Here is a 14490-nt window from a genome sequence, read left to right on the forward strand (position 1 = left end):
CCATTCCAGCATTATTTTAAGTGGTTGGCCAGGTTGGCCAGGGGGGCTTGCAGCACCCTGGAGTAGTAGGATGTGCTCCTACCCATGGAATGGGGTGAGCTTTGAGGTCTCCTTCACCCCAATCCATTCTGGGATTCCATCCCTGTGTTGTTGTAGGTGGTTTTTTTGAGTCTTTCACCCCAAACCATTCTGGAATTCCATCTTGGCGTCATTGTAGGGGGTTTTTTTGTTGGGGAGCTGGGATTTATGGCACATTTATGGCACATTTATGGCACATTTATGGCAAAACCCGGCCCTGGGGTTATGCTGGAGGGGCTGGAAAGCTCCAATCCCTCCTTGCAGGGATGTGGGAGCTCCGAGGGAAGGGAAATCCCAGTTTGCCGAGGTTCCTGGCGCAGCTGGGAGGAGGGAACGGCATAAACAGGATGGCAGGTCAGGACTGTGCCGGGCCGCAGGGTGGGGCCGGGAATGACAGAGCAGGGAATGCCAGAGCCGGGAATGCCAGGGGTGGGAATGCCAGGGCTGGGAATGCCAGGGATAGGAATGAAAAGGGGTAGGGAATGTCTGGGGTAGGAATGCCAGGGATGGGAATGACAAGGGTAGGAATGTCAGGGGTGGGAATGCCAGAGCCAGGAATGCCGGGTTGGGAATGCCAGGGGTAGGAATGACAGGGCTAGGAATGCCAGGGGTGGAAATGAAAGGGGTAGGGAATGTCAGGGGTAGGAATGACAAGGGTGGGAATTCCAGGGGTGGGAATGACGGATGGGAATGACAGGGATGGGAATGCCAGGTTGGGAATGCCGAGGGTGGGAATGCCAGGGGTGGGAATGACAGGGATGGGAATGACAGGGGTAGGAATGCCAGGGGTAGGAATGCTGGGATGGGAATGCCAGGGGTAGGGAATGACAGGGGTAGGGAATGACAGGGGTAGGGAATGTCGGGGGTGGGAATGACAAGGGTAGGAATGTCAGGGCTAGGGAATGCCAGGGGTGGGAATGTCAGGGCTAGGGAATGCCAGGGGTGGGAATGACAGGGATAGGAATGTCAGGGTTAGGAATGACAGGGCCGGGAATGCCAGGAGAAGGAATTCCAGGGGTAGGAATGCCAGCCCCAAATCCGCGGCTCCAGGCCGGGGTGAGCAGCAGGACAAAGCCCAGTTTTAGGGAGCCAAGAGCCTCATCCAGCTGGAAGCGATGCCCATCATGATGATGGTGATGGTGATGGTCCCAACCCAGCGACTCTTAAACATAATCAGCACTTAATTAAAGCAGGCTAAGGGGTTTTAATGGCTCTGATCCCCCCGGGACAGGCCCCGGGAGCCGGGAATGCGGTGCCTGCTCTGGATTAGGGCAGTGGGAAGCACAGCTCCAACAAAAGCGCCTCTGAGCAGCAGATCCAGGGCTTTTCCATCCCTGGAAGGGACAGTTCCCCAAACACACCATGATGGGAGGGAGGGACAGGACCCTGTGGGTGCCCAGGGTGGTTCTTTGTCCTCTCCCACCTCCCCTGGATCCCTCCCGGTGCCTCCAGGCATTATCCAACCCCCTTGAATTCGCTTTTATATTTATTTTCCGAGCTATTCCCGTTGTTTACTCGAATCCCGGGAGGCTCCGGGGGTGGCTGTGCCCCCATCCCGCCCCATCCCGGCTCAGAGGAGCTTTCCCTGCCCCTCCCCGCGCTCTCCTGGCCCATCTGGCTCCTCTCCCCTCCTATTTCTCCATATTTTCCATCCTCCCATTTGCCTCTCCCGCCTGGATTTTTTTTTTTTTTCCTATTTCTTTTTTTCCTAACGCCACCACGGGACTTTTTTATTTATTTATATATATATATATATTTTTTTTTTTTCCTTTTGCTAAGCGAAAAAAATGTCTGGATTTTGGTTTGGTGGGGAGGGGGGGGATTTTGGGGATGGGGCTTCTTTTCTCCGGGGTAAATATCGCCTTTCCCTGCTCGCCTGGCTCCCTTTAATTAGACTTGTTACTGCATGGAACAGTTCGCAGTTATATATGGAAAACAGCCCACACTTTCCCAGGAGCGGGGCATGTTGGGAAGGGAAACGGGAGCAGCCGGCGCGCTCTTCCCTGGGAGCCGCGTGTGTTTTTCCTATCGCTTTTCCCCGACTTTATTGGCTTTAACCCTTTGCGGCGGCGAAAAGCCCTCGCAGGTCTATTTTTTTAATTTTTTATTTTAATTTTTTTATTTTTTTTTTTTTTTTTTTTTTTTAATACCTTGTTGCCGGCTTGGAAAATCCCTGCTGCGCTTGGGTGTTTGGTTTTTTTGTGGGTTTTTTTGTGGGGGGTTTTTTTTTCGTGTTTTTTTTTTTTTTTCGTGTTTTTTTTTTTTTTTTTTTTTTTTTTTTTTAATTTTTCTTAATTGATTTTTTGGGTTATTTTTGTTTGTTTGTTTGTTTTGTTTTTTTGGGGTTTTTTTTGTTTTTGTTTTGGGTTTTTTTTTGTTTTGTTTTGGAGGTTTTTTGGGTTTTTTTTAAATTTTATTTTTGTTGAGTTCATTCATTTATTTATTTATTTTGTTGGGGTGTTTTTTTTGTTGTTGTTTGTTTGAGTTTTATATTTTGTTTTTTTTTTTTTGTTTTTTTTTTTTTTTTTTTTGGTGGTTTTTTTTTGTGGTTTTTTTTCGATAGGAAAAATATGAATTTAAGGCCAGAGGAGTGCTGTGAGGAGAGGGATCCCCGCTAGGCGGGACGGCAGGAGTTACGGCAGGGATGTGACCCAGAGCAGGAACCCGGAGCAGGGACACCCATCCCTGACGTGGGGCGGTGACAGGAGGGGCATCGCTGTCCCCGCTGTCCCCAGGGCTGCTGCCACCCCCACAGCAGTGCCTTTCCCTCCCTGGGATCCTCAGGGATCCCCTGCAGCAATCCCAGCTTTAGGGATCCCCTGCAGCAATCCCAGCTTTAGGGATCCCCTGCAGCAATCCCAGCTTTAGGGATCCCCTACAGCAATCCTGGCTTTAGGGATCCCCTACAGCAATCCTGGCTTTAGGGATCCCCTGCAGCAATCCCAGCTTTAGGGATCCCCTACAGCAATCCCAGCTTTAGGGATCCCCTGCAGCAATCCTGGCTTTAGGGATCCCCTGCAGCAATCCTGGCTTTAGGGATCCCCTACAGCAATCCCAGCTTTAGGGATCCCCTGCAGCAATCCTGGCTTTAGGGATCCCCTGCAGCAATCCCAGCTTTAGGGATCCCCTGCAGCAATCCTGGCTTTAGGGATCCCCTACAGCAATCCCAGCTTTAGGGGATCCCCTGCAGCAATCCCAGCTTTAGGGATCCCCTGCAGCAATCCCAGCTTTAGGGGATCCCCTGCAGCAATCCCGGCTTTAGGGATCCCCTACAGCAATCCCAGCTTTAGGGGATCCCCTACAGCAATCCCGGCTTTAGGGATCCCCTACAGCAATCCCAGCTTTGGGGATCCCCTACAGCAATCCCAGCTTTAGGGATCCCCTGCAGCAATCCCAGCTTTAGGGATCCCCTGCAGCAATCCCAGCTTTAGGGATCCCCTACAGCAATCCCAGCTTTAGGGGATCCCCTACAGCAATCCCAGCTTTAGGGATCCCCTGCAGCAATCCCAGCTTTAGGGATCCCCTACAGCAATCCCAGCTTTAGGGATCCCCTACAGCAATCCCGGCTTTAGGGATCCCCTACAGCAATCCCAGCTTTGGGGATCCCCTACAGAAATCCCAGCTTTGGGGATCCCCTGCAGCAATCCCAGCTTTAGGGATCCCAAACAACCCATCCCAGCTTTAGGGGATCCCCCTCTCTCTGGGCAACCCCAAATCTCCCTGTGGTGTCCGACCAGCTCCGCCTCTCCTGCCTCAGTTTCCCCTCGCTGGGGGATTTTTTTGGGGAGGGATTTGCTGCCTTGGTTTGGGGTTTCTCCCACGGGATTCTTCAGGGCACGGGGAAGAGGAAGCGGCTCGTGGCGACGCTGCGGTGACAAGGTGAGTCACCAAGGGTGTCCCAGGGCACCCCAAAACCCCCGGGCTGCCCCTCTCCTCCTCCTGCAGCAGCAGATGCTTGTCCCGGGCTGCTGCTGGAGGAAGTGACGGGCCCTATTTTCAGCCCCCAGGGATCTTCGGGGTAGGAATCCCCTGTCCCTGTGTAATCCTGCTAAAAATACCCCCCGTGTCTGTGTCCTCCTGTCCTGCCCGGGGCCTCTCCCGTCCCCTGAGTGTTGTTTTGCCTCTCCTGTTGTGCTCTGGGTCAGGGTTTGCCTGCTGGGTTTGACTTGATTTAAGCTGAGTTTAAAATTCTTGTGCTTTCCAGACGAGGTGTGGGAAGGTGGGAGTTGGGATTTGTGGGGTTTGTGCTGTTTGGGTGCTCAGGTGTGAGGGGAGATGAGCTGGACTCCGACAGCTCCTGGGCTGCTCATCCCACGGGAGAGCTGGAGCATCCCTAGGCTGGGATAGACCCAAATCTCTGCCCCAAATCCCAGTGTCCTGGGATCCAAAAAAATCCAAAATCCTGGCTGTGGCTGTGGCTGGGAACAGCTCCAGAGCTGTGGAGCAGAGAGCTCTGAGTTCCTCCCACCCTGCCCTTTGGATCCTGGCCCTGTGGCCTCTCCTTGGCCTGGCCAGCTCGGACACTGGGCTCTCCTGCTCCTGGGAGAGCATCCCCTGCTCCTGGGGGAGCATCCCCTGCTCCTGGGAGAGCATCTCCAGCTCCAGGGAGAGCATCTCCAGCTCCTGGGGGAGCATCTCCTGCTCCTGGGGAAGCATCTCCTGCTCCTGGGAGAGCATCTCCAGCTCCAGGGGGAGCATCTCCAGCTCCAGGGGGAGCATCCCAATGCTGGGGGCTGCAGCACTCCCTGGGAATGGCACCACATCCCGCCAGGATTCTCAGTGTCACCTCCCTCCTGGCCAGGTGTGCTGGGACTGGGAGGCTCCAGGTGGCTCTGGCAGGGCTGGGATGTGGCCACTGCTGCGCTGTGTTTGTGCTGGTGCTGCTGCAGGGCCTGGCTTTGCTGCCTTCTCGTTATCCCCCGCGATTCTGAGCTGCCCAAATCCCAAAGTTCAGCTCTGGGCTGTAAATCAGCGCTGAGCCAAGCCCAGGACGGGGCTGGAGGAGGGAGGAGAGGTGGGGAACACCTCCCTGCACCAGATTGACCCCGAGGGAAGGCGAGAGAGGAGCAAAGGGCACCCACCGTGTGCCAACTGCTGCCAAATCACCCCGGGACAGGAAAAAACCGATTTCCTGGTGCCGTGTGGGATGGAGAAGGAGAAAATAAAACCTTGTGCTGGCATCCAGGACAACCCTCCCAACCCGGCGAGGTGACAGAGGGGACACCCCGGGGATGCTGTGGCCCTGCAGAGGGTGAGGCCTGCAGGTGTTTGGTGGCCCCAGGAGAGGCTGGGAATGCTCCCCATCCTCCTGCATTCCTGCCCCGGCCCCGCTACCTTGTAAAGCACCAGAGAATAATGAGAGGAGCGGCGGCTGATTTAGTGCAGGCGCCGGCAGAGAAAATACCAAGGCCTTAGATGGAAACATTCCCCCCTGACAGCTCGCCTGGAGGCTCCCTGCTTTTCCTTCCCTTCCACCCGCCCTGGAATTCCTGGGCTGCTGCAGCCTGAGGAGTGGGGAAGCCCCGGCTCGGGGGGCGAGGGCAGATTCCTGCTCCTGCTGCTCCGGCAGCTGCGCCGGTGCCTTTGGCACATGGATGTGATGCTTTTGGGAGGCCTGGACAGCAGGAGCCAAGGCTGGCACAGCCCCTGGTGGCAGCAGGCTCAGAGCTGTGGGGTTTGGGGCTCAGGGGTGTGGGTTTGAAGGCTCACATTGTGGGTTTTTGGGGCTCGGTGTGCAGGGTTTGGATGGCGGTGTCCGTGCAAAGGCCGTGCCCGGCGTTCTGCCTCCAGCCTCTTCCCTGCCCTCAGCAGGAGTTAATTGCTGCCTTGGGCACGCCAAAACCCAGCAGTTTTCCAACGTCAATTAGCAGGAGGCAAAATAGGAGCGGAATGGGAGCCAGGGCAGCTGCAGTGAGCGGGGTGGTGGCAGCGCCTGAGTGGCTGCGAGGACATTGGTTTTGGGGGAATGTCACCTCCTCCTCCTCCTCCTCCTCCTGCCTTCCCCTTGTGCTTTCCCCGTGACCTTGGCCCTGCTGCCATCCCTGCTCTTGGTCCCACAGCCTGGCAGGAGGAAGGAGAGGAGGAGGAGGATGGTGTGACACAGCCACAGGTGGGACAGCGCTCTGGTGGCCTGGCCACCCGTGGTGTCACCTGCGTGGGGACGAGGTGTGACAGCCGAGGTTTGGGGACAGGCCTCCTCCAGCCTCGTGCCCTGCACGTGGCAGCCCCGTGGGAATTGTGCCTGGCACAGCCCTGGGGGAGGAAACACCGCGGGGCTGTACCGGCCGTGGGTGACAGTGACACCGCGGGGACACTGCTGGTGGCGTGTGGCACCCCGAGCCTGCGGTGTCTGGTGGCTTTGTGGTGTTGTCCTCTCATTTGTCACCAGCCTGTGGAGATGTGTGGGAGATAGGAATTGTCACTCACAGAAGTCGGGAATTGTCACTCCTGGTGGTTGGGAATTGTCACTCGTGGGAAATGGGAATTGTCACTCGTGGGAAACAAGAATTGTCACTCGTGGGGACCCGCAGGGATGCAGGACGAGGGGAGCCTGCCCCTCCTTGCCCTTCCCTTCCCTTCCCTTCCCTTCCCTTCCCTTCCCTTCCCTTCCCTTCCCTTCCCTTCCCTTCCCTTCCCTTCCCTTCCCTTCCCTTCCCTTCCCTTCCCTTCCCTTCCCTTCCCTTCCCTTCCCTGCCCTGCCCTGCCCTGCCCTGCCCTGCCCTGCCCTGCCCTGCCCTGCCCTTCCCTGCCCTGCCCTGCCTTGCCCTGCCCCTCCCCGCCCCCGGGGGCCGCATCCCAACAGGCAATTCCCGCTGGAATTCCCGGGAACTGCAGCGCCAGCCCTGGGCTCGGCCACTGCTCCGTGACTGCTTTGTCACTCCCTTTGTCACCCGCTTTGTCACTCGGCTGGTGACTCGCTGGGTGACTCGGTTTCCCTGGCACAGCACTGCCGCTCTCCCCAGCGCTTCCTGGGCGTTTTCCTGCTCCTTTTCCAATTCCCCCCACTTTTATCCCCCCCGTGTTCCTTTACTGCAGATGGAGCCTGTGAGCTCCTTCCCCGCCTGTGCCCCGCGCGGCAATGAGGGGTCTGGCCGTCACCGGGGGGCCAGCTGTGTCCCCAGGGTGTGCCGGGGGTGTCACTGTCGCCTTTGGGGTGCGAGGGGAGCCCCGCCCGGGCGGGGCAGTGTCACTGTCCCCACCCCTGGGGGCAATGGCCCTGTCCCCACCCCCGGCCCGGGGCAATGTCGCTGTCCCCACCCCTGGAGGCAATGTCACTGTCCCCACCCCCGGCCCGGGGCAGTGTCGCTGTCCCCACCCCCGGAGGAAGCGGATGCTGCGGTGGGAGGGGAGGGCAGGGGAGGGGAGGGGACATCCCGCGGGTGCCACAGGTGGCTGTCCCCGGGAGTCCCCGAGTGCCACCGCTTCTGCTCTCGGCACCTGCAGCGGCCCGGGGGAGGGGACACCGGAGTGACCGGGGGAGGGGACAGATCCCCTGGGCTGTGCGGGGACAGATCCCCTGGGCTGGGAGGGGACAGATCCCCTGGGCTGGGAGGGGACAGATCCCCCTGGGCTGTGCGGGGACAGATCCCCTGGGCTGTGCAGGGACAGATCCCCTGGGCTGGGAGGGGACAGATCCCCTGGGCTGGGAGGGGACAGATCCCCTGGGCTGTGCGGGGACAGATCCCTGGGCTGGGAGGGGACAGATCCCCTGGGCTGTGCAGGGACAGATCCCTGGGCTGGGAGGGGACAGATCCCCTGGGCTGTGCGGGGACAGATCCCTGGGCTGGGAGGGGACAGATCCCCTGGGCTGTGCAGGGACAGATCCCTGGGCTGGGAGGGGACAGATCCCTGGGCTGGGAGGGGACAGATCCCCTGGGCTGGGAGGGGACAGATCCCCTGGGCTGGAAGGGACACCGAGCTCCACAGGTGCTGCCACACGCTCCCTGAGTGCCACCAGGGCTCTGTCCCCGCTGTCACCGCCTGGCCTTGTCCCCTCCGCCACCCTCGTGTCACCAGCACGGAGGTTCTGCCACCGTGACCTTCTGCCATCCCGCCCCTCCCTCCTCCCCTGGAAGCTCTTTCACCACCCCCTGAGTGTGACAATCCTCGCCGGGATGTCCCCTGTCCCTCTGAGCCAGCCTTGAGCGTGAGGTTTGTCACTGTGAGCCACCCGGGGGGGGGGGGAGGCGACAGGCGGGGCGGTGTCCCCTGTGGGTGTCCCCTGCGGTGTCCCCTGCGGTGTCCCCTGCGGTGTCCCGGCGGGGCAGGGGTTAAGGAGGGCCTCCCTTGCCAGGGGTGTTGCTGGGAACAGGCAGGAGCCGCTGCCATCTGCACATTGCGATTTGGTGAGTGTGTGTGCAGGGGAGGGGCTCCCAGAGTGCCCGAGGAGCCTCCGGGGAAAGGGGGAAATGGGGACCCCAAAAAATCCCCCCTGCACACGTTCCCACCACTGAGAGCTGCTGTCACTGCAGGGTGGTCACTGCAGGGTGGTCAGTGCAGGGTGGTCAGGGCAGGGTGGTCACTGAAGAGTGGTCACCACAGGGTGGTCAGTGCAGGGTGGTCACTGTAGGGTGGTCACTGTAGGGTGGTCACCACAGGGTGGTCATCGCAGGGTGGTCACCGCAGAGTGGTCAGTGCAGGGTGGTCATTGCAAGGTGGTCAATGCAGGGTGGTCAACTGCAGCGTGGTTACTGCAGTGGTCACTGCGGGGTGGTCATCGCAGGGTGGTCACTATAAGGTGGTCACTGCAGGGTGGTCACCATGGGATGGTCACTGCAGGGTGGTCACTGCAGGGTGGTCACTGCAGGGTGGTCAGTGCAGGGTGGTCAGTGCAGAGTAGTCATTGCAGGGTGGTCAGTGCAGGGTGGTCATTGCAGGGTGGTCACTGCAAGGTGGTCAATGCAGGGTGGTCACCGCAGGGTGGTCACTATAAGGTGGTCACTGCAGGGTGGTCACCATGGGATGGTCATTGCAGGGTGGTCACTGCAGGGTGGTCACCGCAGGGTGGTCACCGCAGGGTGGTCATTGCAGGGTGGTCATTGCAGGGTGGTCACTGCAGGGTGGTCACCGCAGGGTGGTCAGTGCAGGGTGGTCACCGCAGGGTGGTCATTGCAGGGTGGTCATTGCAGGGTGGTCACTGCAAGGTGGTCACTGCAGGGTGGTCACTGCAGGGTGGTCACTGCAGGGTGGTCACTATAAGGTGGTCACTGCAGGGTGGTCACTGCAGGGTGGTCACTATAAGGTGGTCACTGCAAGGTGGTCAATGCAGGGTGGTCACTGCAGGGTGGTCACTGCAGGGTGGTCACCATGGGATGGTCATTGCAGGGTGGTCACTGCAGGGTGGTCACTATAAGGTGGTCGATGCAAGGTGGTCAGTGCAGAGTGGTCAGTGCAGGGTGGTCAGTGCAGGGTGGTCACTGCAGGGTGGTCATTGCAGGGTGGTCATTGCAGGGTGGTCAGTGCAGGGTGGTCACTGCAAGGTGGTCAATGCAGGGTGGTCACCGCAGGGTGGTCACCGCAGGGTGGTCACTGCAGGGTGGTCACCGCAGGGTGGTCAGTGCAGGGTGGTCACTGCAAGGTGGTCAATGCAAGGTGGTCACCGCAGGGTGGTCACCATGGGATGGTCATTGCAGGGTGGTCACTGCAGGGTGGTCACTATAAGGTGGTCAATGCAAGGTGGTCAGTGCAGAGTGGTCAGTGCAGGGTGGTCATTGCAGGGTGGTCACTGCAGGGTGGTCAATGCAGGGTGGTCACTGCGGGGTGGTCACCACGGGGTTGGTCACCGCGGGCTGCACGTGGCAGGGTGGCCTTGTCCCCCCGCACTGGACCCGGCATGGCAATGGTGTCCCCTCTGTGGCCACTCCGTGTCCCCAAGGCTGTCCCAGCCCCCTTTGGGCGGTCGTGCCCAGTCCCAGTGCAGACCCCACATTCCCACTGGGAAGGTGTTCCCTGCTCGGAGGGGCTTCAGGGGGGGCTCATCCCACCCCCAGGGTCTGTCCCGGTGATTTCCTCGCTGGATTCCGGCACTCCAGAGGATTTTCACCTCCTGGTGCAGCTCCCAACTTGTGCCCGTGGGGAGGGAGAGCTCCAGGGGCAATTCCCGGCCGGCAGGGCAGGAAAGGTGCTCTGAGCCCGTTTGTTTTTTCTGCTTTCATCACCAATTTGGGCTCTTGGAGTCCATTTGTCCATCTGGAGAAGGGCTCTGTCCATGCAGCCTCTCTCATCCCCCTTCAGATCCACAACGAGGAAAATCTCAAACCCCAAGCCAAGGAAGGGTAATTTTGAGGGAGTTGATTTTTGATTTTTTTTTTTTATTTTTTTTTTTTCTTTTTATTTCCCTTCCTCCCCACTTGGCAACATAAACAGCATCCCTGACAGCTTTACATTGAGTTTGCCATGGCAACCTCAGGCAGCCAAGTGTTCCCAACACCCCGTTCCCAAAGTGGGAGGGGAGGTGGACCCTGGAGGGGGCTGCCGAGGGGGGCAGAATGTGGGGCTGGGGTCCAGGTGCTTGGGGAAGGTGATTCCACCTTGATCCACCTTGATCCAAGCTGGGATTTGTGGCTCTGGGCAGGGAATGTGGTGGCTGGTGACGTTTTTTCTTGGCCTTGGTGGTGGGAGATGTCCCAGCTGGAGGAGCTGAGGTGGGGCATGGATTTCATGCTCTTTTGTGGGTAAAAACACCTCAAAATGGGGTAAAACCAGCCCAGAATGGGGTAAAACCAGCCCAGAATGGAGTGGATCAATGGAAAAACCTCCTGAGCCTGGGATTGCTCCATCTCTGATCATCCATGGGAGGATGGAGCAGTGCTCCCATCCATCCATCCGGATCTGACCCGATGTGCTGAGGCAGGGGGATCCCTGTCCCTGCCCAGGGCCCAGCCACGGCTGCTGCTGGCACATGCCAGGCTCCTGCTGCCATCAGCAGTGCCACCAGTGTGGCAGCAGGGCCACCCACGGCGCGCCTGAGGTTGCCACTTGTGGCATCTGCGGCTGATGAATTTTTCCCCGTCGCTTTTCGAGCTCTTTCCTGTCTCTGAGGTTAAATCCAGCTGGGGCTGGGGCTGGGCTGGGCACAGGGGACACCGGGGTGGTGTCCCTGGCAGGACAGAGGTGACTGTGATGGGCACAGGGGACACCGGGGTGGTGGCCCTGGCAGGACAGACGTGACTGTGATGGGCACAGGGGACACCGGGGTGGTGTCTCTGGCAGGACAGTGGTGACTGTGGTGGGCACAGGGGACACGGGGGTGGTGGCCCTGGCCGTGGGCAGTGTCTCTGGCAGGACAGTGGTGACTGTGGTGGGCACAGGGGACACTGGGGTGGTGGCCCTGGCCGTGGGCAGTGTCTCTGGCAGGACAGTGGTGACTGTGGTGGGCACAGGGGACACTGGGGTGGTGGCCCTGGCCGTGGGCAGTGTCCCTGGCAGGACAGTGGTGCCGTGTGCCATTTATTATTCCGGGCAGGTTCAGCTGCAGCACCGCGGTGTCTCCGCCGCTCCTCGGCAGCTCCTGCCTGGAGCCTGCACCTCCTTCCTCCCCTCACACCCCGGGAGGCTCCAGGGTCGTGTCACCACGTCCCTGTCCAGCTCAGGGCGGTGACACAGGTGGTGTCAGCACAGGGAGCTCAGGTCCCCACTCCTCTCTCCCCTGGCTGGGCTGTTTTCTTTCCACGGGGAGAACTTGGCCAGGGGGCTCTGGGAGTGAATTCCCAGAGTGAAGGGCAGAACCTGCTGGAGTCACTGGGAGCTCCTCAGAGTGATGGCTCTGGTCGGGGGGGATCCTTCCAGCCTGGCCAGGGAGCCTGTGCTGGTGGGATGGGGCAGGGATGGGAAATGGGGCTGTGATCCCAAAAGGGCTGGGGGAGGACGCTCAGACAGGAGCCATCCCACACCTCGGTTCCGGGCTGGAATCTCATGGTGGGACACAGGGATGGTGCTAGGCCTCTCCTTTCCCCTAAGGACAGAGTGAGTTCCAGGCTGGAATCTCATGGTGGGACACAGGGATGGTGCTGGATCCTTCCTTTTCTACCAGGATAAAGCAATTTGTAGGCTGGAGGGACACAGGGATGGTGCTGGATTCCTCTTCCTGACAAGGACTGAGTGAGTTCCAGGCTGGAATCTCTCAGTGGGACACAGGGATGGTGCTGGGTCCCTCATTTTCCCCCAGGATAAAGCAATTTCCAGGCTGGAGTCTCTCAGCAGGACACAGGGATGGTGCTGATCGCTGCCCCCTGAGCTGTGTCAGGGGTAATTAAGGGCTAGGCCGTTACAGTGTTAATTAACTGTCTCCCTCTTAACCTCTGAGCTCTCCTCAGACAGCGCCGGTTGCTATGAAAGAGAAGGAAATGAGCGTGGTGGGCTGGAGGAATTATCGTTTTTTCTCTTAATCAGCAGGAGCCTGTTTAATTGGGCTGCCACCTCCTGCTTCCCGCTGCCGGGAGCTGCTGCCGTGCAGGGATGGATGAGCTCAGCTCCACCAGGAGCCGTGGGATAGCGGGGCTGGGAATGGGCAGGGATGCGGCAGCCGCTGGTCCCTGCTGGATCCCGGGGCAGCAGCAGTGCTCTGGCCCGAGGGTGGGAGCTGCAGTGGCCCCATCCCTGTGTCCCCATCCCAGTGTCCCCATCCCAGTGTCCCATCCCTGTGTCCCCATCCCTGTGTCCCCATCCCAGTGTCCCATCCCAGTGTCCCCATCCCAGTGTCCCCATCCCTGTGTCCCAATCCTTGTGACCCAATCCTTGTGCCCTATCCCTATGTTCCCATTGCTGTGTCCCATCTCTGTACTCACATTCCTGTGTCCCATCCCCATGTCCCCATCCTTGTCCCCATCTCAATTTTCCCCCTTCTTGTGTCCCCCATCCCCATTCTCCCAATCCCTGTGTCCCATCCCATTCTCCCCACCCCATCGACCCTGTCCCAGAGTCCCCACCCATCTCCCACTTCTGTGTCCCCATCCCAGTGTCCCATCCCTATCCTCCCCATCCCAGTGTCCTCATCCCTGTGTCCCATCTCTGTGCTCCCATCCATGTGATCCCATCCCTGTCCACCCTATCCCCATGTCCCCATCCCTATGTCCCCATCCCATGTTCTCCATCCCTGTGCTCCCTATCTCCATTTTCCCCATTCCCCATTCCATCCCCATACTCCCAATCCGTGTCCCATCCCATCCTCCCCACCCCATCCTCCCTGTCCCAGTGTCCCCACCCCCATGTCCCACCCCAGTGTCCCATCCCCATCCTCCCCATCTCTGTGTCCCATCTCTGTGATCCCATCCCTGTCCACCCTATCCCCATGTCCCCATCCCGTGTTCCCCATCCCTGTGCTCCCCATCTCCATTTTCCCTATTCCTGTGTCCCCCATCCCCATTCTGTGTCCCCTATCCCCGTGTCCCATCCCCAGTGTCCCCATCCCAGTGTCCCCATCCTCCCCATCCCCGCAGCTGGGGCACAGCAGGTCCCTCCCGAGGTGGGGACACACTGACGGTGTCACTGCTGTCCCTGAGGTTCTGTTGGTGCCTGTGGTGTCCTGATAGTGCCGGGAGCTGCCCTGGGGGTGCTGCAGGCGGGATAAGGAGCTGATCCCGAGGGCCAGGCAGGGAGGGGTTTGGGTTGTGGGGCAGGGAGGGGTTTGGTTCTGTGGGGCAGGGGGGGTTTGGGTTGTGGGGCAGGAGGGGTTTGGGTTGTGGGGCAGGGGGGGTTTGTTCTGTGGGGCAGGGAGGGGTTTGGTTCTGTGGGGCAGGGGGGGTTTGGGTCTGTGGGGCAGGGGGGGTTGGTTCTGTGGGGCAGGGGGGTTTGGGTCTGTGGGGCAGGGGGGGTTTGGGTCTTTGAGGTCGTGCTGCCCCAGAGATTGAAAAGGCCCCAAGGCCAGGGCTGGAAATGGGTTGGTTTGGGACAGCCCTGGCATTGGAATTGGGGGACAGTCTGGAAGAGTTTTGGGGCTGGAATTGGGGTGGTTTGGGATAGTCCTGGCACCGGAATTGGGGCAGTTTGGGACAGCTCTGGAGCTGGAATTGGGGTGGTTTGGGATAGTCCTGGCACCGGAATTGGGGCAGTTTGGGACAGTTTTGGGGCTGGAATTGGGGCAGTTTGGGACAGCTCTGGAGCTGGAATTGGGGTGGTTTTGGACAGCCCTGGCACTGGAATAGGGGCGATTTGGGACAGTTTTGGGGTTGGAGTAGGGGTGATTTGGGACAGTTTTGGGGTTGGAATAGGGGTGATTTGGCCTCTGAGGCTGGAATGGGGGTGGTTTGGGACAGCCCTGTGCTGTTTCAGTGCCTTTCTGTGGGGTTTGTGCATCCCTGTGTTCTGGGGATCAGCAGGGGACGTTCCCCCTCCTCCCTCCTGTCCTCCCCTCTCCCTCCCCAGCTGCTCTGCCACCCCTGGGCCCTGTCTCGGGCGGGCACTGCCGGAGTGACC

Source organism: Zosterops lateralis (assembly GCF_965231275.1).
Source record: "Zosterops lateralis genome assembly, chromosome: 26".
Lineage (NCBI taxonomy): Eukaryota > Metazoa > Chordata > Aves > Passeriformes > Zosteropidae > Zosterops > Zosterops lateralis.